Here is a 24,467-nt window from a genome sequence, read left to right on the forward strand (position 1 = left end):
CATCCAAAATAAATATGCATAGCAGTAGCAGCCAAGATGCTTGGCCAATTAACAATATAGGAAACAGATAGTTTAACACCTTTTCTATGCATAGATAGAAAAGAGGGATTCCCGGGCAATAGCCAAACACTCATCACAAATGTGGAATTGCTGTGTTTTGTATTAAATACAGTTCTTAAGAATAGTCCCGTCTACAGATTATTACGATAATGGAGACATAAATAGTCCTATGTAGAGAATATTACAATAATGATGGCACTGCTAACATGCCCAGCACAGGCTTATATACTGCCTTGGTAAGACCATACTTGGAATATTGCATCCAGTTCAATCCAGTACAAAAAAGATGCTTAGACTCTAGAAAGACCACAGAGAAGAGCAACAAAGATGATTAGGGGAAAACATATGAAGAATGGTTGCAGGAACTGGGTAGGTCTAACCTAATGAAAAGAAGGATTAAAGGTGACATGGTAGCAGTGTTCCAATATGTAAGAGGCAGCCACAGAGAAGAAGAAGATTGATCTACTCTCCAAAGCAGCTGAGGGCAGGACAAGAAGTAATGATTGGAAGCTTATCAAGGAGAGATCCAACTAAGGAGAAATTTCCTGACAGTGAGAACAATCAGTGGAATCACTGGCCTCCATAACCTGTGGGTGTTCCACAGCGTGACCCGTCAAAAGCGCGTTCCACAAAAGCGCGGACGACGAAATCGCGTATGTGACGTCAACACAACGCGACGAAAAAGATCGAAAAATTGAAATAAAAATTAAATTACAGCAAGCCGATTCACATAAAGGTAAGGGTTAGGTTAAGGGTTAGGGTTAGGGTTAGGTTAAGGGTTAGGGTTAGGTTTAGAGCGTTAGCGTTACGTTTAGCGTTAGGTTAAGGGTTAGCGTTAGGTTTTTCGTTATGTTAAGGGTTAGGTTTAGGGTTAGGTTTAGGGTTAGGTTTGGGGGGGTTAGGGTAAGGTTTTGGCTTTATTTTTACATTTTTCGATCTTTTTCGTCGCGCTGTGATGACGTCACATACGCGCTTTCGTCGACCGCGATTTTTTCGTCCGCGGTTTTGTGGTGGAACCGTTCCACAGTGGTGGGATTCAAATAATTTAACAACCAGTTGTCTGCCCTAATAACCAGCAGGGTAAGTGGGGCTTGGTGGTCATGTGACTGTGTGGGCATGGCCAACTCAATGCTCACATTGATGGGCGCTTCACCTTAGCTGTTACAATGTAATAAGGGTTAACCAGAGAGGCAGTTTCTGTAAGCAGGTCAATAAAGATTAGGCTAGAAACAACACCAGAATGTTTCCTTCCTGCCTTCCTTACAGGATTAGCCCTGTAAAGTGGGGAAAAACAAAAGGAGATTTCTTCCAACAAATCAGTTCTCTAAACTGCTTAAAAAGTTAGCAACCGGTTCTCTCGAATAGGTGCGAACTGGCTGAATCCCACCACTGGTGCTCCAACACTGGAGGTTTTTGAGAAGAGATTCGACAGCCACTTGTCGGAATGGAATAGGCTTTTCTATTCCATTTTCTATTGAGCTGGGGGTTGGACTAAAAAACCTCCAAGGTCCCTTCCAACTTTGTTATTCTGCATTGTGTGCAAGAACTTTGGTAGCTCGAGCATCCATCCAAGGTTGTAAAGTCACTCTTTGACATTTGGATCTCTAGTGATCTCTAATGATATTCTGAATAAGCATCCTCTGGTTGTCAGAAGGCCACAAAAAGGGGTCACATGACCCTGGGAAACTGCAATCATCATAAATGTGAACCAGTTGCCAAGCACCTGAATTTTGATCGCATGATCATCCCCATAAGCCATAAGTCACTTTTTTCAGTACCATTGTAACTTTGAAAAATCAGTTAATAAATGATTGCAAGTTGAAAACTACTTGTAGTAGAGCATAAATTGAAAAATGTACAAGATAAAAAGGTCAAGACTGGAGTGTGTTAGGAAAAGAGAAGTGTCATGCATTTAGGTGCACGCTTTTATCCATTTTATATTCTCATCTTGCAAATCATTTCATTCAGATATCACAGCAAGGATCTGTTGGTGACTGTGTTAATATAGGCCAAATGTTTTTGATCATGTAAAACAAAATAACTAATAACTTTCAGTCATACAAAGTACCCTGTTTCCCTGAAAATAAGACCTCCCCGGATAATAAGCCCAATCAGGCTTTTGAGCGCATGTGCTAAAATAAGCTCTCCCTGAATATGAGCCAAAAATAAGCCCTCCCCAAAAATATTGCAACACAGTAGCAGCCAGGAAGTGACTATACTTGCCGCCTCCTGGACCTCAAAAATAATCAGACCTCCCCAAAAATAAGACCAAGTGCTTCTTTTGAGGGTCAAAAGAAAATAAGACCCTGTCTTATTAGCAACAAAATTACTATTAATCCCTGAGAGTATATACTCACCTCTGTATGATTACAGAAAATATTTGAATTAGTATTCACAGATGGTTTTTTTTTAAATGGAAATTTTGGGAGTTAATAAGATTATTGCAAAATTTGTAAATAATGCAACAGAAAAATGAAAACATAAACACACAGACAAACCCAGAGAAGTCAAAATCAGAAGAAGATTTGTTCTTGGAAAGTATTTTGTCTTCATTTCTTTTTAATACTGCTCCAATTCCATTACTAATAATTTAGAAGAAAATGCCTTTAAACAACACATTATCCAGGTAATACACAAATATTTCCAATTTGTTCGATGCAGATCAATTGAAGCCATACATAAAAGTGTAATCATTGTTTATATAGAGGTTGAATCTTTAATTATGTTCTCAAAATGAGATTTAGAGTGAACATGTTTGCCACATGGGTAATTAAACAATGAACAATTCCATACTCAGATGGTATTGAACTATAAAATGGCCCAGAAATCAAAGCATCAACAATAAAGAGAGGTTACAAATATGGTCTTTTAGAAGCTAATAATGTCTTGCATGCCTAGCCGAAAAAGAAAATATGTAAAATGAATTAGAAAAGCTTCAAATGTGTAAAACAAGTTAGAAAAGTTTTAAGACTGAAGATGAATGGCAGTAATATAATCTAAGCCTTTTAATACTTGGACCATCTCTGTAATATGCTACACAGCGGGTGAAAACCGGACCAGACGCCTTATATGATAAGATCCAAAAGCATAAAACAATTCATCATGCATTACATCCAAAAAGTGACATAGATAATTTGTATTTACCAAGGAAAATTGGTGGTCATGGTTTGTTTCCAATATAGCAGACAGTGGAGGATGAAATCAGAAGCTTCAGTAACTGCATAAAAGGAAGCATAGAGAATATATTAATAAATGTCTGCAAGAAAATCTTTTTGGAAGTGACAGAATTAAAGGAGGCACACAAAACTAAATAGCTACAACAGCAAATGAACATTTTGGAAGATAAATCTCTGCACAGTCCAAAATCTGAAAGACACTGAATGTAAGGTCAATAGTAATAAAACCTGACAATGGCTTCAGATTGGATTCATCAGGAAGGAAACATCTGAAGGCTTAATATTGCTTATATAGTACTAGCAACAATGTCATCAAACAAGAATTCCAAAAAAAACCCGAAAACAATAGCAATTGTAGGCTATGCAAAGAGAAAGATTAAACCACATGCGTGCTAGTCATTCCCAAATCTAGGGGGCGGTGCTCATCTCTGTTTGTAAGCCAAAGAGCCAGAGCTGTCTCAAGATGTCTCCATGGCCATGTGGCCAGCATGCCTAAATGCCGAAGGTGCATGGAGCACAGTTACCTTCCCACCAAGGTGGTCCCTATTTTTCTACTTGCATTTTTACATGCTTTCAAAATGCTAGGTTGGCAGAAGCTGGGACAAGTCACGGGAGCCTACTCCATTACATGGCGTTAGGGATTCGAACCACTGAACTGCTGACCTTCTGATCAACAAGCTTAGTGTCTTAGCCACTGAGCCACCACTTCCCTAATAAGTATCTGTATCAAAATTTCTCAGACCAGATAAAACAAGAAATCGTTTGTGGCAAAAAAAAAATAGTTCATTGGAACAGTGTTTCTCAATCTCAGCAACTTTAAGATACACGGACTTCAATTCCCAGAATCCCATGCTCAACTCCCATTCCATGGGATCCAGCATGGACTTGTAGGAGTTGACATCCACACATCTTAGACTTAAAGTAAGGGAGCCAGCCTGGAACTCTGGGAGTTGAAGTCCACATGTCCATATGATTCTCAGTCATTCATGTCATGGTTGTCCCAAAGGTGCTTTTTCAAAAGGCAACTGGGTTTTCTTTGTTTTTCCTTGAAGAGGTTTCACATCTCATGCAAGAAGAACATCCAGAACTGAAGAAGCTTCTTGGATGAGAAGCAAAATATCTTCAAGAAAATATAAATAAAGCCCAGTTGCCTTTTGAAAAAGCATCTTTGGAAAGACCAACTTCTCAACTCTGGGAGCCAGTATAGAAACCTGGGAGTTGAAGTCCACACATCTTAAAGGAGCTGAGATTAAGAAACACTGTATTCAGTGGTGGGTTTCTACCGGTTCGGCCCGGTTCAGCCAAACCGGTACTGGTTTGGCAGCCTGGGTCGCTGGAACCTTGAACTGGTTCTCTGGGTAGTGCTGTAGGGGCTGGCATCTTGTTTTTCGGTTCTGCGCACACAGAGAACAATTTTAACAGATTGTGCCAGTGGTGGGATTCAAATAATTTAACAATCGGTTCTCTGCCCTAATGACCAGCTGGGTAGGTGGGGCTCAGTGGTCATGTGGCCAGGTGGGCGTGGCTAACTCAACATCACTCACGTTGATGGGCGCTTCGCCTTAGCTGTTACAATGTAATAAGGGTTAACTGGAGAGGCAGTTTCTCTAAGCAAGGCAATAAAGGTTAGGCTAGAAACAACACCAGAATGTTTCCTTCCTGCCCAGGTATCTCCCCATTTGTGTGATGCAATAGCAACATCCTCCACAATTAAGTCAACTGCAAACTTGGCAAAAAAAAAGGAAAAAGTGTGTCTCTGCCTATAAGAACAGAAGTCACGCTTACTGTTGATTCTGTGCAAGGCAGGCTGGGTTTCTTACAATTCACTTCCACTTCATTTACTATGAAGTATTTATCAATGTTTGTTTGTTCAATGAAAATTTTACTTACCTCCACGACTATGTCTCATATTAAATAATGCTTCTCTTTGATTTCTTATTTTATTTGACTTAAACAGAAATTATGCATTGCCTTTCCAGTCTGCAGCTGAGACAACAAATAATCAGAGAATAGAAAAACACAGTTACAAAAGAGATGAAAATACAGCTAAGAGAAACATACAATAGTGAATTGGCAGCTGTGGAAGTGTATTTATTTATTTAGCAAATGGAGATGGCAACCTGTCTCACACAAAGTGATGCTGGATGGGCATACCGTAACAGGGTGGCATGTGTGTCAAAAGTTACACATCTGAAAAAAGGCTTAAAGGGTGCCTGTCCTGACACCCCACTCCTCCTCAAAACCAAAATCTTGCTCTGTGTCTTAGCAAATTTTTTTTTCAGTGAAAGGAAGCCTACAAAGCAATTTTGCAACCTTTGATTGAGGTTTATAAAGGATACATATGGGAAAAAGTGATTCTGAATAATTGGAAGACCCAAGGAATCTATATGCTACTTATTGTCATGACCTTTAACTGGGTGCAAGGGTGCACCATGGAGCAACAATTTTTGAAACAATGTACCTCAAATAACTTACAGAATGAGTCCAAAAACTGGGACTCATGGCTTCCAGGAGGCTAAAATTTGAGAAAGTTGTAACTGCTTCAATGCTCCTAGTTGCTTTTGCAGTGATGGACTGCAGCTGCAGTCATGTGATTTTGATTTTCAATATTTCATAACAGTTTCCCAGCCAGTCTTCCAAACCTTTGCTTTCTCCCTCACCCAGAAGCAGGAACTTACTAGAAAGGGAGGGAGGGATGAAGGAAGGAAGAAAGAAGGAGGGAAGTATTTCTGATGCTCCTTGCCAAATTCCCACAAGGAAACCCAGTGGGGAAGCCAGCGGGAAATCAGAAATTATTCCTACTCCCACTGATTTTTTGGCCTCCTTTGGTTATTCTGTTTCTCTGTTTAGATTTTTAAAATACTATCTCTGTAACAATGTCACAATGAGGCACAAGTTGTCTAGTTGGCTCTATGTTAAATATGCCATATGACTCATTAGTAAATAATACACATAATTTAAAGCCATTCCTGTTGAAACAGTGCATATATAATCAAAGTCATTACATCTTGATTCTGTCTATCCATACCCTTATCGGGTATAACATCGAGTGGAAGTATTTAGACAGTAGTTAAGACAGTAGTTAATATTTAATGTTGAGAATTTGCTATCAATTTTTTTCTAAAGCAGATCAGAAAACATTGGAGAAATGTCTGAGTTTTTGATCATAAATTCTCTATATTTGTTTTGCTTGGGAAACAAATACCTAAAGGAATAGCATATCATAGATTTATTTCAAAATGAAATTTTTCCAGCTGAGAAGTGTATATTTTTTTTATCTATCCACACATATATTACATCTGGATATTTTCTCCTGGGGTTGTTTTTGTTGTTGTTGTTGTTTATATTTAGTTCAGGGTCACATTATTGCAGCTGCTATAACTGGTAATTCTAACATTAAACTAGAATGCTTAGTTTTGTAAATTATTTTGCTGCATGATTTTAAGGGAATCTTTTCTCTGGGTGTAGCTTCACAATCTCCCAAAATTTGTATTTTGCTTTTCAACAAGGTTATTTAAGAAAGACAAAAAAAATAGTTTAATTTAATCTCTGACCAACACACACACAATCTTCTATACAGATTGATAAACGTAGGTGATAAATTTAGTACTAAGTGACCAAGTCGAATGGAATAAAGTAAATTATTTCTCCTTAAAAGCAATACATTTGGGAATTAAGACCTGTCAAGTGTTTGTGAAAATAAATATGTGAGTCAGGTGCAGAATGGAGGTTATTATATGGAATGGGTCGAATAATATAAATTAAGCAATGCTATAGGAACAAAATAAAAGAACACAACAGATATATACAAAAGTCTATATGAGGAACCTCGCTCCTCAATATGCATGTTAGAAATAAATTGAGATACCACTGATGGACACAAAATTATGGAGCTGATGGAAAGAGTATACCCATTTTTTTCTTTAAACATAGGTCATTTTTCTGCCAGCGCTTTACAAATTCTGAATATCTGAATTCAGATATTGCTGAATAGATCTAATGAATGAGTCTAAAAAATATCACTAGTTGCTAATGAGTATGGTGTCAGGCCTGAAATTATATTCCTTTTAGAATTTTGGCCTGCCACACTTTCTCTTATTTCATTATGTTGTTTCATTAGTATAGTTGATGGGAGGGGGGAATAGACAGGAGTGAGATTGTGGAAGGTACTGTTTTCATTCTTTACTAGAAGCCAAGGTCATCCTTTGTCTCTGCACCAGTACACTTGACTGGAAGAAGCTGGGTGTGGATGCCAGCATGGAAGAAGAAGATTGGACCATGTGATGGATTGTGAGTGTGGGGACAAGATCATGAACTTTTAACTGGGTGGAATTCTGATGTCATTTCCAGTATTGGGATTAACACAGATATGCCTAAAATGTCTGCTTTATTAAATTGGAAGAAAAAGGATCATATTGCCTTGGACTCTGATTTAATTCTACATGATACTTGGAACGCTGACATATGGATTCCTTTCTGCAATTGGAATTCTGCTGATCTGCAGAGTCAATAAACTAGAGAGATACATTGCTTAAACACTGGTTGTTTTATCAGTTATTAAGGATCATTTTTATGCCAATCCCAGTTATTTTTAGCCTGGAACTGTGCATATATTTGGTTTCCAGTTCACTGTTCCTGTTATGGGTTGCTTAATGGTTACTGTTGTTCCTTAGTCATTCAATTCTGAATCTTCACGAAATGATGAGCAATTGTTTCATTGATTAAACTTATACGCCACTCAATTCCAAATTAGTTGGTCTGGACTGACCGTCAAAAACTTCTCTGAGTTTTAACAAACTCCTGCTCAAGATGTGAGTATCTAGCCAGCATTTCTACTGCTGACCTCTTTTTCTATTGCCTTAGATTTGTCCAAATATCTGGTTCTTCTTCAAAAGTTCTTGCTTCTGCAGTATGTGTCCAATGTACTTACCCTGCAGTGTTATTATTAGTGTTTCCAGTGACTTGTCCGGTTTTACTTCATTTAGCACTGAGTGATTTATTCTTCTTGCTGACTAAGGCATTCTCAAGAATTTTCTCCAGTTTAACCACTCAAATGGCTCATCTATGTGCCAAACCATGTTCAGAGGTGAATGTTCAGTTCCAAATATTCTGCACCATACCACTAGTGAGCTATGGGAAACCTCAATTCTCTCCTTTTTTCCTTCTTTCTCTGTTTTTATCTCATTTGCAAAGATCAGTTTTTCACATTTAGAAAAAAGAATATGTTAATGATAACATGGATGTTTAAAACAGAAGTCGTTTTAAGGGCAGAGTGAAATCATTATCACAAGTTTGCATTGTGGGTATTGATAAAATTTTCAATTATGCATGACATTTTAGCTTAATTTTTGACTTCATTGTATAACTCGCGAAAGTCTTCTGCCGTTCAGTTAAGGAGAACTTTGATCAAGCACAGAATATCAAGGTAGCTGGTTTTTAATGTCTGTAACAAGACTTTGGCTCCACTGATAAAAAATAAAATAAAAATCCTTAGTCATTTAATCAGTGTCTGTGCAATGATAATAGGAAATGGAGATTTTCTATCAGCTGTGAAGGCAGTTAGAGTCTCACCCAATTGACAGGCTAATCAACCTTTTAAATATGCAGGAATGCACAAAGAATCACCTCCTGCATGCTGATAGTAAAGGCCTTGGGTAGCGCTGAAGCCCCCCACCCTTTGCGCAAATATACCGACACACGTAGAATGATCACACACTGAGAGAAGCAACTTTGTACCACAGCTAGAGAGAGACACAAATATTAAATTGGGCTGTGGATTCAATCACAAAATAAACAAATGAAGAACAATCCTACTGAGCTCCACAGATCACAGAATCCCAAGCAATTTGCACTCCACAAGAAAGGGGCAGCTACTTTTCAGTGTAAGTGTGTAAGTGTAAGTATTCATAAGGATAGAATATATTTTATTTTGGCCACTTTGTTTGCAATGTTTGTTCCATAGCAGTAGTTCCACAGTCAGACAGAAAACAAAGGGGAGTTTGTGCTAATGTTTATATATTTAATGAGCATCTGATCTCTTAATAGCAATAGCACTTAGACTTATATACTTCCCCCTAGTACTTTACAACACTCTCTAAGCAGTTTACAGAGTCCGTCAACCTATTGCCCCCCAACATTCTGGGTCTTCATTTTACTGATTTTTTTTGTATTAATTGTTATTTTAAACACATAAGCACATCAACAGAAACAAACACATGACTTAAAAACAACATAGGAACAATACATTCCATCGTATATCATACAGCAGTTCCGAATCGGTTTCTTTGCAGTTAGTATTTTCCCTTCTATAGATTTCTATCTTGCGTTCATAATCTCCTTATTCGTTACCCATTTTTATGTACAATTCTTTATTTATTTATACTTAGCTACTTATGACCAAATATTATTTACCTATATTGTGCTTTATATTTTTACTGTCATTTATTCTCTTACATACAGTTATAGGTATACATTCACATAGTTATTCTTTTTCTTTGCCATTCTTATATTATTATTATTCCATTTAAAAGGTTATAAGGTATAGTTTGGAATGCTTTGTTTACCATCTTTCGCACCTGCTATGACACCATTTATTTTCTCTTTCTTTTCTTTTCTCCCTCCCTTCCTTCTCTACTTCCTTCCTTCCTCCTCTCCTTCCCCTTCTTCCTTCCCTTACCTCTCCCCTACTCTCTCCCCTCTCCCCTACCCTCTTTCTTCTCCTTTCTACCCTCTCTCCTTCTCTTTTTCTCTCTTCCTCCCTCCTCTCCTTCTCTTTCTCTTTTACTGATTTTGGAAGGATGAAAAGCTGAGTCAGTCTGGAGCTGATGAGAATCAAACTGCCAAACTGCTGGCAGTTGGTAGTCAGCAGAATTAGCCTGTAATACTACATTCTAACCACTGCACCACCATGGCTTAAAGAATATACTCTTTGATATCTATTTATTTATCTGTTTATTTTATACTGCACTTGTCATTCATGAATTCATGACAACTTCTGTGCACTCCCTTCCCCTCCTCCAACCCTAATGGAAATTGGATTGAGAAAGAAACTGACTCAAACATTATAAAATTTGGTACATAAAATTCTTAAGATTAGCCAGATAAAACTCAGTACGCAAGACAGTTTCTTATCTTAAGGCTGGCTCCTGATTGACCAATTGTAGCCCAAATACTACAATCATAATAACCCAGATGGCATTTTGGTGGGTTAATGGTTAAACTAGCATCTTCAAATTTGAAAATGAGTCTTTCAATTTCTTCAAATATTCCTTCCAGGTGATCCTGTGAATCATAAGATCAGCCAGAAAAAAACTCCACAGACCATTCCTCTGCCTGGAATAATTATGCCCATTAGTCCCTAGAAGTTTGGAGATATCCCATGGGAACAAAAAACATTCTTTATAGATTGGAACAGTTTCAGAGGTTAGGCAAATACTATCTTCACCTTAAATTTTCTCTCCGAAGTATTTGGGACTGGACTTTGGATAAAGGCAAGATTGTGAAATATTTAGCTCCAACTAACTGATCTAATAAATCATTAATTCTCGGTATTATATAATTATCAAAAGTGGTTATTTGTCTGAGATTCCATTAGTTCAATTTATATGGTGGTTTTTCTCATCATCAAGACTCTGAATAACCAGCAACAATTAAAAACCCAACACAACCACAGCAATAACAATAAATTCATAATAGGCAGCTTAGGTAAACCGCAAACAGCAATTAGTATCATTCTATCCCATTCACTTTCCTTTCTTCTTCAATTCTCTGCCTAGCCCTAGGCAGAATGCTCAACCTTGGCAACTTTAAGACTTCTAAACTTCAAATCCCAGAATTACCCGTGCATGCTGGCTGGAGAATTCTGGGAGTTGAAGTCCACAAGACCATTCAGTGTCCTCTTCTGATAGAGCTGGAGTTACAGTTTAAGGAATGCCTTTGGGTTTAGCACCAGGAGCTTCTCTCCTGTGTCCATGGCTGAAGAAGGTTTTCTCAGCCATTGACTTGGCATGGGAGTCAGTGAATCCTTTGTCTTTGCTATGTCTGCTTTTATAGTCATCAGCCCATCAGCTAATCTATCTGCAAAGGACCATAGGTTGGGTTTCATCCCGAACTCTTGCATGATCTTCTGGATTTTGACAAATTCCTTTTTCTTTCTATTTTGGTCCTGGTTTTTCATACCTCCCTGTTCTGACCCCCTTCTCCGTCCAGGAATGAAAGCTGAAAATGAGAATGTTTTTTAATCAGTCCAGACTCTCGTTGGCTGCAAGCCACATAAACAAAGAGATAAGCACTCCGGCAGCAAGTCATACAAAACTTGGCAACAATGCAAACAAATTCTGGCAGCAATCCAGCCTGCCAAGTTTGTTTCCTATAACTCCTTAATGTTAATGTTGACTTCTGCAAAAGGGCGTGGCACAAGCAGTCTCTTTTATAATCAGGAGAGGATCTTAATGAGCATCAGCTGAGCGTAATCACCTCTTGTAATTACGCCGTTGTTCTTGACGCCGAGTAGCCCTTCGACGGCGTGCATCCCGGAACAACTTACAGGTGTTTTTTTGATCACTCACTCTTGTCTCCTCTCCACTGATCCAAGGCTCAGATGCCACCTGGTGGCCAACCAGTCTCTCCTCGCCCTGCTCAGAGTTGGAACCCTGTCGAGGGTCCTCCAACTCCTCCAGGGCTGACTCATAAGACCCCTCACTGTCAGAGTCTGGTGGCAGCTCCAACGGCTCCTGCCGGGCCACAACACCTCTCCTACCATATTATTAACAATAAAAGACAATGGACAGTACACAGGGATCATCATTTTTTCAAAAAAATTATTGGTAGCATAATCAAAGAACTCATTGGTTCCTCTGTTAGTCTACTAAATTAACTCTTTCATCCAGATAATTGTGCAAGCAGCATTCAAGCAATACACGTAAACAAAGCTTCTGCTTTCAGAAAAATGTAGAGCGCAGTGAACAGCCTAATAGCTCCACCATTCTGAGATTAACTAGTTCTCTGCCCACAGTTGCTGCCATAATAATGTGCCTACCCTGAAAGGTAATTGCTACTAAATTCCCCAAAGAATTAATCAAAGGTTTTAATTAAAATTTAACTGGCAACCACTCATGGTTAGGCCAACCTTGATCTTCTTTTCATTTGTCTCTAGTCCTTCTCCTCTGTGTATCTGCTGGGTAGACAAATCCCTTGTTGTGTCATATTGTTCTTTGATGTGTTGAAACACCCAGGAACCTGCATCTCTTTAGCAGTCTGTTACCGCTGAAGCCTATCCTTGCTTGTGAGCGTTTTCTTTGCTATGACTCCAACTGCTTCCTGTCATTTTCTTAGCCCATTTCAATTTTTCTTTCCTTCTTCCTTTGTGAGAATGTGAAAAAAAACAGCTTATCTGGCTGTTCTCTCAGCTCGGGTTATTATCAGACAAATACAATCAGTATATCTGGGCAATCGCGTTACAGGGTGGCAAAGACTATTTACCATTTTTTATTCACTCATACCAAACAGATCAAAATAGAATGGTGTAGAACAGGCAGTCTTACAAATCAACATAAATGGTCAGGGAAGATGCTACCTCCATCATCTGTTACTGGGGGCAACTTCCTTGATACACTTCATCTTTCTCCAATCTGGTGTTCCAACTTTGGCCATGCTAATTTGAAATTCAATAAGGTTTTCAAGGCATTAGGTAAGGCAAGACTCCTCTTCCCAATGGACTGGTTAGGTCTGTTATTTGTTTTTACTTACTCCACAGTAAAAGTCTATTTGATTAAGATTGTGGTGGATTGAGGAAATCAATTTTAAGAGTCAGGGAAGATCTATCTCATGGACCAACTGGACCCTCACAGCCTTTCAATCCAGCTTTCCTGATTCAGTTCATACCAGATTCCCCTTATGACCTGCTCTACTAATCTGTTTCATCTCAGTGGAAGAAAAAAAAGAAAGAAAGATAGAGAGAGAGAAAAAGAAAGTAAGGAAGAAAGAGAGAGAGAAGGAAAGAAAGAAAGAAAGAAAGAAAGAGAGAGAGAGAAGGAAAGAAAGAAAGAAAGAAAGAAAGAAAGAAAGAAAGAAAGAAAGAAAGAAAGAAAGAAAGAAAGAGAAAGAAGAAAGGAAGGTGGAGAGACACTTGAACAAGATGTGGATGGAAATATTTCTGGTTGCTGTGGCTCTATAACAAATAAAAAATATAAAATCTTTATTAATTCATCTTTCTAACTTTGTTTCTGGCTTCTGCTCTGCTAATGTCCACTTTTTGATAATATCCAGCAGATTGAAAATGAGTTAAAATGGATTATAATTTCATTATTTTTTCTGTGCACCTGGATTAAAGGACTAGCAACTGCTTAAATGAACCATTAGCTTAAATCAATTCAAGGAAGTGGACAAAGCTACTAAAGGGAGAACATTGTATGACACCAAGACCAATGTCCCTGTCATTGACAATCATGATGTAAGTAGCAGAATGACCAGGGTCCCATTAGAGGGTTTTTTGAAATGATTGCAGGATGGCAGAGTGCAGTGGTGGGATTCAAATAATTTAACAACCAGTTCTCTGCCCTGATGACCAGCTGGGTAGGTGGGGATCAGTGGTCATGTGACTGGGTGGGCGTGGCCAACTCAACGTCACTCAGGTCGAGGGGCGCTTTGCCTTAGCTGTTACAATGTAACAAGGATTAACTGGAGAGGCAGTTTCTGTAAGCAGGGTAATAAAGATTAGGCTAGAAACAATACCAGAATGTTTCCTTCCTGCCTTCCTTACAGAATTAGCCCTGTAAAGTGAAAAAAACAAAACAAAATGAGATTTATTCCAACAACCGGTTCTCCGAACTGCTTAGAAAGTTAAGAACCAGTTCTCCCGAATAGGTGTGAACTGGCTGAATCCCATCACTGGCAAAATGTCACAGGGCTTCCCCTTTCACATGGCCATCTTTTTCAGACTATGGGTGAAGACATTCTGGAGTTTGAGACTTGCATGAAATTTAGCCCCAGATCCTCCCCAAATCATGATTCAGACTTTGCATCAAACTAAACTTGGACAAAGTCTGCCATGATTGGAACAATTCTATAGCCGTGCTTTCTCTACCGTTATGCGTGCAGTGCATTTAAATCATGTATCCTCCTGCCCTTCCCTTCTCCAATAACATAATGATGTGTTTTGTGTAAAATGTGGGCATTTCAGTAAGAAAATATAATGCTGAGCTTTGAACTGAATCATCAGAGACCCTCTTTATGCCACTGTACAGAAGCTCTGAGCAAAAAAAAAAAAAGTCAAATAACGTGTTTAGGTAGTGCTGCGACTTTGATTTAAATTCATCTTATTCTGAAGGTGAAAGGAGCAATTTATTAAGCTCATACGACAAAGCTGTTAGGGATTCAGGTTAGAAAATGACACATCTTCAAACGGAGTTGATTATGCTGGGCACCTTTCTTGATGAATAAATTGGAGTTCAGGATTATCAATTTGTTCTGACACGGCTCCTAAACGCTCTAGAACATACTTCTCTCATGTTTGATCTGGTTAGGAGATAAATAACTTCTGGACCAATTTGGCCAGACAAAATGGAGCAAGTGTTAAAAACAAGAAATGAGACAAGTATGATTTTATTGGAATGTATCAGGCAGCGGGGACACGGCAGTAGAGATGTGGTGGCTCAGTGGCTAAGATGTTGAGCTTGTCAATCAAAAAGTTGCTGACTCAATTTGCTAAAATATTTGTAAACTGCTTAGAGAGGGATGAAAGCCCTATGAAGCAGTATATAAGTCTAATAAACAAACAAACAAATAAATAAATCAATAAAAAGGTCAGCAGTTCGGTGGTTCGAATCCCTAGTGCCACATAACGGAGTGAGCTCCCGTTACTTGTCCCAGCTTCTGCCAACCTAGCAGTTCGAAAACACTTAAACTGCAAGTAGAAAACTAGGAACTATCTTTGGTGGGGAGGTAACAGTGTTCTGTGTGCATTCAGCATTTAGTCATGACCACAGAGACATTTTTGGACTGCACTGGCTCTGAACACCAGCCCATAAGTCGGGAACGACTAGCATATATGTGCGAGGGGAATCTTTACCTTTATCAGGCAGTAGAACCAGGGCATTTATTAAGGCAAAATGTTTTCTTTCCTTCATTGTCCCCTGAGGCTGTTTGACTTCCACCCAGGGATGCCAAGCTGAAAGGACAATGCTAAGTCTGCGTGAAGTGTCTGCAGCTGGCCTTAGCAATGTCTTTTGCACTGCAGCAGTAATGCGGTTTGCCTGGTTGAGGCACAGAAGCAAGGCTCTTCACCTCGCTGAGCGCATTGCATGCCTTCCAACTGTCTCTTGCAACAAATGGGGCATGCCAAAGCAGGCACTCTATCAACCTCAAGCAAAGCTACGTTGCAACCTCGCATTGCTGTTTAGAAGCAGAGAACTGTGCGGGCTTTGGGGAAGTGACTTCAAAGGGCTGCTGTGCTCAAAGCCTTGTCAAATCAAAGTGTGCCTTCCCAATGTTGCCCCTAAGAGAATACTATAGAAGATTCACTTTAAAAAAATAATAACAATAAAGTTGAGTACCTAGAGGTCTCCTTTTTCAAAAGGAAGAATCTTTTTGAGACTGCTGGTAGAGTGAGCATTGCTAAAATGACAGGAGATCCAATTTTGGGGTATTTCAGTAGCTGGTAACACATATTTTCTATGCTATTCTCAAAAGGCTTGAGAGAGGGGAATAAAGTGAAAATCTCCTAATGGTTCTGGGCAGAGCATTGCTATTATTTTATGTTGCTGATGGGGGAAAACAATATTTTTCAATCCAAGGGTCACCTCTCTTGCTACTTCAGGATTAGTCACACAACCTTTTACTCATCCTTCTCGGTGCCCCTGAAGAGTGTTGCAAGAGGATAGATGATCTGCAGTGTCAACCAGGACAGATGGAAAATGACAAGATTTTTTTTTTTAGGGGGGGAATTGGAAAATCCTTGAATCTGACTCTTTCCTTAAAGCTTTTTGAGATGGTATAGGAAGAGCAAAACTAAGTGATGCAGGAGAGGGTGCATAGGTAAACCCACCAGTGGCTGGCCAGGTTAGGTGGTCTTAATAGAATGGACCTTATAAATTCATATTAGCTTGGCTTTTCATTCTAGTGCCCTGGAGTTCCAAAGTTGACTTTTAGCTGGAGTGAACTTTCTCTCCAACTTCCTCATAAGTATTAAAAATAGGGCTGAACAGTGTGGCAAGACCCTGTAAAGGAGGGGCACAGGAAGCCAGGCGTGGATGAGAAATAGAACAGAGGTAAAAACTGCTGACAGCTTAAGACATTATAGGAACTTCTCTTTCTTGTATTTTTCCTATGTACTTCTCTGTAACATTCCAAATGAACTTCTCCTTTTCGAAATGTCATGCTTGTCTCGTGTATGGAAACGCCTTGAGAATGCACAGTGTGGAACACGGCATAAAAGTAGCATCCAGGCAGTTCAGATTTTGGTGTGTGAACACGCTAAACTCAATGCATCAAATAAACCTGTTTCTCTCACCTTCATGGTATCGAGTCCTGGTCTTTCATAAGTAGATTACAAACCTCAATCTGCTGCAATATAAGGAAGACCATATATCAGAGGTGGGGACCCCATGGGTGGATATTGTCAACTTTATGTGGCCTTTACCTCCTCTGAACATGATTGCTAAAAACTGATAATAGCCTTTGTATATCTTTATCACAGTCAAAGACCAGCAACAGACATGGCTTTTTACAATATATTAAAAAGTACTGACATTAAAATCTATTTAAAAAGTACTGATATTAAACATGTCTTAAGGTATGGCAAGGGAACAGATTAATTGGGCACCACAACACCCAACATGCAAGCTATGCTTATCTAATATATCTAATACACTTCCTGGTTTACGTAGGTGAATAGCCAATAAGTATGGGAATAAATACAATGCTCCAGAAATTGTTAGAGATATGTCCAAATAATTGGTACAAGATGACAACTGTACTTCTGTAACAGAGGTGGGTTCCTACCAATTCGCACCTATTCAGTAGAACCCGTTCGTCAAATCTACCGAACCAGTTAGAAGAGGTTCCACCAGTGGACCCGGAAAGCAGGCCACACCTACAGAAGAGGTTCCAAAAATTTTTGAAACCCACCACTGGTCCTTGGATATGATTATTCTACACTATCATGCTCCTATTTATAAAACTCAGTGCCTCTGTGAAAGGTAAGGATGACTACTGCGTTTGTGGTGCAATCAGAACATTGCGTGTGTTGAAGTTGTTTTAACGCAAACCAAAGATGCCTTTTAAAAAACAAGTTTACATCCTATTCTTATGCATGCCAGTGCTGTGTGCGAGGTAATTTAAGGTGGTTCTGACAAGTGTCGTCGGCATCTTCATATCCAGTCACATGGGCGGCAAGCCACTCCCATTCGGTCACATGGGCGGCAAGCCACTCCCACAAAGGAGGCCACACCCACAGAGTAGGTTTGAACAATTTTTGAAACCCACCACTGTTCTGTAACCAATTTTTTTTCTTGTGGATATTGCAGCAACACTGAATTTTGCCACTGCCTGCGTGGTAGATGGGTTTGAGTCCTGGAGGAGAAAGCCTATATAAAAATTGTCTGCCCTCCCTGGCAATCTCTCTAGTAAGGGGAGAATATATGCAGACCTACAAGCTCTGTATAGCTCACAGTACAATAAAACATGTGAGATATCTTCAACTTCTCCTTTACCACATATACAAACCCGTTCTGCTATAGGTGTTCTCTTATACCTGCCCTGGAGGAGTTTTGAAGGAAGAATGTTAAATCTGGCTCTGAAGAAAGCTATTCTTTGTTTTGGGAAGATCAGATCATTTGGATATCTTGCCGATTTCCACACACCCTGTTTGATTCTGTCCCTCCTGTGGAGAGGCAAACTATTTATTTCTTCTTGGAACTCCATGTCCTTCATTTTATTGATTACTACTTGCTTTGCTTGGTCAAAGCCTAGGGACATTAAGAATACCTGTGAGAGCCCATAAGAGCCCAGCTTGTGATCTGTTGCCTGTTTTCAAGGAGGGGGGTGGGAGTTGTCAAGCAATACTAGTGGGGACAGTCCAGGCCTTGTTTTGCCATTATGAGAAACAGTAAAAAGAAACAGCAGCTCCAGTCCCAAAGAAGACGTAGTATGATTATTTTAAATTTATAAATTTATAAAAAAATTTATAAATTTATAAGCAGCTTTTCTGTTCTAGGGAGCATCCATAAACCTGCCAATGTTTTAAAAATAACATTAACAATGCAGATAAGTGATCTAAAGATAAAGCAAGGTTTAGAAGTTGCCATGTAATGAATGTGGTGAAAAAGGTGCTTATCTATAAGGTAAAGGTAAAGATTCCTCTCGCACATATGTGCTAGTCGTTCCTGACTCTAGGGGGCAGTGCTCATCTCCATTTCTAAGCCAAAGAGCCAGTGCTGTTGGAAGACATCTCTATGGTCATGTGGCCGGCATGACTAAATGCCAAAGGCACACTGAACACTGTTATCTTCCCACCAAATGTAGTTCCTATTTTTCTACTTGCATTTTTACATGCTTTCGAACTGCTAGTTTGGCAGAAGCTGGGACAAGTATTGGGAGCTTACTCCGTTACGCTGTGCTAGGGATTCAAACTGCTGAACTACCGGCTTTTCTGATCGGGAAGCTCAGCATCTTAGCCACTGAGCCACCGTGTCCCTTTATCTGTAGATTTCCTAAATTCAGGGAGAACGTGGGCCAAATTCAACTTCCAAAGGAAGGTTTGGGACAAAGACAGGAGAAGGCTTCATGGAAGAAAAGGGCTCTAACAGTGAGGAATTCCAGGAGCTGAAGTCCACAAGTTGAAATGTTGCCAAGGTTGGAGACTCTGCTTTAAGCAGTATCTGGTAAACAATTGGCAAGCAACATTAGTATCATAGTTTAACATCGTATACTATATGTCCTGTACAGGGGTGGGTTTCTCGCCCCGTTCCAACCAGTTCGGTTGGAACGGGGCCGGCAGCATCCTCGTGCACGCGCGCAGTGCACGCATGCGTACTAGCGCCTGTGCGATGCTCCAGCTGCTCCTGGAGGATCGTGCAGGCGCTGTATGCGTTCTGAGCATGTGTGGAAGCGCAGAACTCGTCAAAACCGGGTAAGAAACGCGGGCGGGCGGGTGGATCCTTCGGCGTTCCCAGAAGTTACTTACTTCCAGGTTCACCGACCAACCGGTTCACGGGGACCGCCGCGAACCGCCTGAAACTCACCCCTGGTCCTGTATCTTGCAGCGGCTGGTAGTCTAGATGTCACATTTTGTACTAGTTGTATTTTCTGGTTACTTTCAAGGGTAATGATTGCTGAATCTTAGTCCCCGAGCCCTGGTTTGTTTTTATTTATCCACAGCTCCTTCATCTTGTCAGGATCTAATTCCAATATGTCAAGTCTTATCCAGTTTAGACAATATTTAAGGGTACTTTTCGCTTCCTTGAAATTGGATAGTTAGGAGTAATAAAGTTGGGAATCATCATCCTGCTGATAGAAACCCAATTCAAAATCTCTCAATGGTTTCCACCAGCGTTTCACATCTTTGCTAAATGGCAACAGGAACAAGATAGTGTAAATTGTACGGCATAGCATTGATCAAAAAGAATGATGCAAATTGTTCACAGCATTTCCACTGACAGCTCTGGCTCCTTCTAGCCTGTTTTGAGAAGATGCAACTTGGGACATCTACATCAAGCTGAGCTTTCATCAAAATTATGAAATCATCCTCCTTTATGTGCTTATATGCCATTTCGTGGCACATCTACTAGATAAGCATAGCTTGCATGAGGGTGTTGTGTTGCCCAATTAATCTGTTCCCTTGCCATACCTTCAGCCACCCTTGATTGCAGTGGAAGCAGAGGAAGCTCCTTTAAATGCCACTCTTGCTGTGGAGTTTATAGCATGTTCAGGTAGACACATACAGTTCTATCCACCCTGAGAGAGACTTGCACTGGAGTTGATGTTCCATCATCTTCATCACTCTGCCTAGTAGCTTAAAAGCCAAGGTGGCGCAGTGGTTAGGGTGCAGTACTGCAGGCCACTTCAGCTGACTGTTATCTGCAGTTCAGTGGTTCTAATCTCACCGGCTCAAGGTTGACTCAGTCTTCCATCCTTCCGAGGTGGGTGAAATGAGGACCCAGACTGTGGGGGCGATATGCTGACTCTGTAAACTGCTTAGAGAGGGCTGAAAGCCCTATGAAGCGGTATATAAGTCTAACTGCTATTGCTATTGCTAGTAAACTAAAAGACTTATCTGTTGTTGAGGATCAATGCTGTCATCTATCTGGACTGCCAAGGCATCAACAATTTTTCTGACAAATGTCACGGAAAATTTATTCATGGAATCCAAAAATCATCCAGATTCATAAGAAATCCTAGCTGGATCACATTAGCTTTCTCAGGGCTTGGAGGAGAAGAATTAAACATTGCAAATGTGACATGCACACAATGCATTATTATCTGTTTCCTCCTGTTCATCAACGAATTGTTACTGAGAAAGGAAAGAAAATTCCATCCTAATGAATTCGGATATTATTTGAGTCACAAAAGAGAAACTATTCATTTGTTGAATATTTACTTGTTGAATATGTTGAATATGGACCTAGAACTATGCCACTTACTGTCTGACCTAAGCATAGTACACAAAATTATCTGCTGCAATGTCCTACCTGTCAATGACTACTTCAGCTTCAACTGCAATAATACACAAACACACAATAGATACAAACTCAAGGTAAACTGTTCCAAACTTGATTGCAGAAAATACAACTTAAACAACAAAGTGGTCATTGCCTGAAATGCACTACCTGATTCTGTTGTTACATCCTCAAACCCTCACAGCTTCAACCTTAAACTGTCTACCGTGAATCTCATCCCATTCCTAAGAGGTCCAAAAAGGGGGCATAAGCACACCAGGGTGTCTACCGTCCATGTCCTACTGTCCCCATTTCTTTGTCCCCATTTCCTGTGTTCTTATTCATGTTTATTCTTATTCCTGTTATCTTGTACACGGGTGACAAACTAAATAAATAAAATAAAAATAAATATGTCTACATGCACGCACACATACTGTACAACTCATACACATTAATCCTATATGTCTGTTTGACTCTCTGTCTATCTCCCCATTTCCCTTTTAATAAAGCTGATCAGAGAAGTTCATGTCAGAATCTTGCTCTTGAATGTAATAGTTTGAGTTTGAGTTTAATTTTATTTATAGGCCGCCCAATCCCGGAGGACTCCAGGCAGCTTACAATGAGGGGAAAAAGAAAAGCAATAAAGAAAATAAGAATAAAAATAGACAAGTTGAAAAACAACACAAATACATTCGATTCGGTCGGGGCTGGACCTCAACAATGAGGTCAACAGCCCCAGGGCTACCGAAATAGCCAGGCCTTGACAGCTTTTCTGAAGGCCATGAGAGTGGGTAAGGTCCGGATTTCTGGGGGTAGTTTGTTCCAAAGGGTCAGAGCAGCCACAGAGAAGGGTCTCCTCTGGGGAGCCACCAGCCGACATTGTCTGGCTGATGTCATCTGAAGGAGGCCCACCCTGTGGGATCTTACCGGCCATTGGGAGGAGTGTGCATGCCAAGATAACTAATTCTCCATCCATAGAGAATCCATGTAGTGGATTCTCTGGGTCATCATTCTAAAATTTTGCTGGGAATGAATCTCCTGTCTCCAAACCCTGTTCAACGCATTTTGGTGACATGGCCTAAGACAATTAGAAGTTTGCAGCGCTGCCAAAAATGTTAAGCACAGTCCTCCTCTATCGAGAGTTGCCCATCTTTGTCACACACAGTTGCCTTGCTTGGACCAACAGTTTCATTCATTTCCAGACTGGAGGTTGTTTTTCTGATCTTTCCCATTATTAAAATTCTTCAACACCCCCTTCTGTCCTCACATTCTAAAGTCAATTAATAAATTCAGTTCTTGGCAGCATGTTTTAATATGCTGATGGTACCACATGGAGAAAATGCACGGCAATTGTGATTTGGACGTGGAAACATTTGCAAATATTTCATATTTCACAGAAGCATTTTTCAACCCAAAATTCTGCAGACATTACAACATTTGACAGTAACTGACAGTTGCTTGTCATGCCCTTGGCCTATAAATCACCCTCAGATGAGGAAGAAAAACAACTTGAGATACTTATTAAAGTAGATTCAGAACAGCCTGGTGCCAACAGTAGTAGTGACGCAAAATTGTGTTCCACAGCTCCTGTCTCCTTGTGCCCCCACAAGGTCAACCAGTGTTTTGTCCACGTAACATGTAGGAACCTTCTTTTATTTATTTAAAAAGTCAGTAATTAGGAGTGTCCCCGGTCTCCTGCATTGAAGAGCTGCATAGGGAGAGATCTATTGCAGGAAAATATATATAGTAGTAGATGAATGCCTTAAGTAACCTGGGATGGGGAATCAAGTCTAACAACTTCTGGCAGGGCTCGGACAACAGCAGAAAGTACCTGCCTAATACCAATAGTAATAGCACTTAGACTTATATAACTCTCTATACAATGGTGGGATTCAAAACAAAATTACTACCAGTTCTGTGGGATTGGTGTGGCTTGGTGGGCATGGCAGGGGAAGAATACTGCAAAATCCCCATTTCCACCCCACTCCAAGGCAAGGATACTCTAAAATCTCCACTTTCACTCTATTCCAGGGCAAGGATATTGTAAAATCTCCATTCCTCCTCACCCCACTAATCTGCTTTCCAGCTCTATTGTCCTGTGCAGGGCAACAGAAGAAGACCCAGCCAATCAGCTGGGAAGCTGATCAGCTGGGACTCGGGAGGCAGTGAATAGATGGGGATGGAGCCAGCCAGAGGTGGTACTTGCTGGTTCTCCGAACTACTCAAAATTTCTGACTAGAACCAGTCAAACTGGCTGAATATCACCTCTGTCTCCATCGTGCTTTACATCCCTCTCTAAGTGGTTTACAGAGTCAGCATATTTCCCTCCAACAATCTGAGTCCTCATTTTACCAACCTTGGAAGGATGGAAGGCTGAGTAAACCTTGAGCCGGTGAGAATTGAACTGATGACAGTCAGCAGAATTAGCCTGCAATGCTGCGTTCTAACCACTGTGCACCATGGCTCCAATGGTGATATGATACTGAACAACTAGAACACCTGGAACCTGCACTGTTAGTATTTTGCTTGGAATTTTTGTGAAAGCCAATTTAGAAACCTTGACCCTTGACCCGAGTTGAAAACGCCAGCTGATTTGCCCCTTAAAACTGGGTTGTTGGAAAGAGCCTGGCTTCAGCCTGGAATCAGTCTATGAGTTTGTCAGTTGAGGTTTACTATTCTTGCTTATTGTCAACCTTGAACTGGTTGCTATCTAACTTCAGCTTAAGGGCCAAGACACGTGCAGGCAGACGAAGTGAATACTTGACAGTGGCTGACATGGGAGCAATCGATGCTTGGCAGTATATCACAGCAATTGTGCAGCCACAGCATTTGACAGTATGCAAAAGGTTCCTTCCAACGGAATTGGACATAGTTGAACTTCCTTTCAATAATTAATTCATTTAATCACAACTGTCAAATGCTGAGGTCAAATGCTGTATTCCCAGAATTTTACCATCTAATATGAAGAACTAATTTCGGCAGCAAAAATGCCTAGCCTAAAATTGGGAAAAAATTGTCAAATGTAGCTAAACTTTATTGCAGAACTGCTGTGCATTATAGATCTTTTGCCCATAAATCTCATGGGTCATCAACAAATGGCTGTAAAACTAGATGTAAGCATATGTGTATCTAATCCATCTGGATATGAAAATAAAGCATTATTAGTATAAAATTTGACACATTAGCATTAGTGGTTTTTTTCCAGTGGATTCCAAATGGAAAAATATAATCGAGAAACCAATAAAAAAAAATCTACTGTATTTTTAAAAGAAACATATACCTTTGCTAGCTTAAACAAAGTGTAATAGGAATAATATATTGTTCCTGATTGCAGTTTCATTTCTTTCTACAGCTTCTTGTTTTAATTGTTGGCTGTTTTCAAGGAAACTGAGAATACCACATATAAGAGATAAGACGAGAAACATAAATATATGCATTCGCCTCAGTGGTGGGTTTCAAAAATTGTTTGAACCTACTCTGTGGGTGTGGCCTCCTTTGTGGGAGTGGTTTGCCACCCATGTGACCGGATGGGAGTGGCTTGCCACCCATGTGACCGGATATGAAGATGCCGATGACACTT

This window comes from Thamnophis sirtalis, unplaced genomic scaffold (assembly GCF_051295495.1).
Source record: "Thamnophis sirtalis isolate CommonGarterSnake01/CBP01778 unplaced genomic scaffold, rThaSir2_p1.2 scaffold_6, whole genome shotgun sequence".
Classification (NCBI taxonomy): domain Eukaryota; kingdom Metazoa; phylum Chordata; class Lepidosauria; order Squamata; family Natricidae; genus Thamnophis; species Thamnophis sirtalis.